The following is a 2,043-nucleotide window of genomic DNA, read 5'->3' on the forward strand; positions in this document are numbered from 1 at the left end:
TATTATTCCTAATCCAGTTATGATCCCATAATGAGGAAGTATCTTAGAAATCATTACTGAAAATGCCACAGGTCAAATAAAGTATATCCACATTATTCTCTGGTGTGTCTGAAATGTCCCTCAAGCATCAGACGATCATCTTAAAATCCCTGAAGGTCATAGAGCATCAATAAGCATCAAGACGTCAGAATGACTGAGTCTGGAATATCCAAGACCAATCAACGGATCATTCTTAATCCCTTTATGGTCACAGAACTAGAAAATAACTTCTGCACTGATAACCACCAAGACCCTAATTAAAGCGTAGGAGTCTGAAATTGTGGTATTTCTGAATTGTCCTTTAAATGTCCAAAGATCGCTCTTAATCCCTCTATGGCCCTAGACGGGGCTACAGAACAGAGGGTCCTGAAGACCTCGACTACAACGACATGGCATCCCCTCTGCTCTTAGCCAGAGCTTCCCCTCTTACTTTGTACCTAAAAGAGTCCATACCAATATCAGAATTGTCCTTCAAATGGCAATTTACATGAATGCCAGACAAGACTGAGATTATGCAAATCGCGTCCGATTGCCTCCATCCCCTGTCCTCTATCCGATTGCTTCCATCGGCTGGGGCTCTATTCTGGGGCTCTGTCCTCCATCCAGGGCTTTGCAAATAAGATTAACTGCGCTCCCAGTCTGATCTGTCGTCGATTGAATGGAAGAATCCGGAGATAAGACGAAATGCTGGATTTTTTCTTGGGAATCTTTCCTTCCACAGAAAATGTGGGTCTTTTTTCCGTATTTGGATACACGAGTTGGTTGATGGCTACAGATTTCTTTAAACGCACCAATTTCCTTTCCCGTTAACATTAAAACGACGGGAAAAAAAGGCCCTTCGCGATGACTATCGTTCTATTTTTAGTGTAAGATTAGTTTTCCTTCGGGATTATGAAAAAGATAATGAAAATAAGATTCAGAAGGAGGGAAATTAAAAAATGCAAATAACAAGTACGTGAGCAACGAAATCAGAGCTCCCATTAAATGAATTATTAATTTTCTCTTGTGTTCTTGCACTAAACTAAAATCAAGGCGCAAAACCAAAAATCCGAGTTTTTTTTACAAACAAAATTACTCATGGTTATCGAAAAAAAACACGGAATAGGAAATGTAAATGTATGGTCATACATAAACAAAATACAAGATAACAACGAAGACACATTTACACAACACAAAAAGCACTAATTTTCATTGGTGATATGAAGACAATGATTTTGAGAGGACATAATGTCTCATATGCGTCGAAAGAAGACAAAAACTAGCATGATTAACATTACTGTGATCTATAATAAAATATTTCAAAACTTTTTTCTATAGTTTTAAAAGAACAAGTTTTAATCATAGCTAGCATCTCAAACAAAAAGTTAAATCATTCAAATTGTAATCAAGGGGATTATGGTAATTAATTTTTATAGTCATGGAAGCCTTATTATGATAAAGTTATCTGTGAAAATTCAAGAAACGTGTTTTTAAATATTAGCAGATATATTAGCTCGTAACGGAAGAAATCAAAATTCAAAATTAATTGAGTACACTCGTCCCTAGATTGAAGACTAAGCCATGTAAGACCAAGTACACAAATGATTACATAATAAATTACATCAAAACCATTCCAGTTATAATTAGTCGTACGACAGCCATACAGGACAATAACTTGAACAGTTCAGTATAATAGCATAGCAACCTATGCTAAAATATTCGATAATCAGTAAAGCTTTGATAATCAGTAAAGTTAAGTAAAAACATGAAACGACAAATATTGACTTGTAAAAAATCCAGTAATTTCTGTTAGGGAAATTCAGCCCTTATAGATTTAAATTTAAAAAATTACAACAACAACAAAAAATAAGAATAAAATCATAATAAACAGGAGAAACATTTAAGACAACTTCTAGAAACGTTTTAATTCTCAGCACTTCATGCCAGAGACACTCAATGTTGAACTGAACTTCAGAACAGACGAGGAAGACAGCAGAACAGGTAAGTGCGAAATCGAAACAATTC

The sequence above is a fragment of the Macrobrachium nipponense genome, chromosome 11 (genome assembly GCF_015104395.2).
Source record: "Macrobrachium nipponense isolate FS-2020 chromosome 11, ASM1510439v2, whole genome shotgun sequence".
Taxonomy (NCBI): domain Eukaryota; kingdom Metazoa; phylum Arthropoda; class Malacostraca; order Decapoda; family Palaemonidae; genus Macrobrachium; species Macrobrachium nipponense.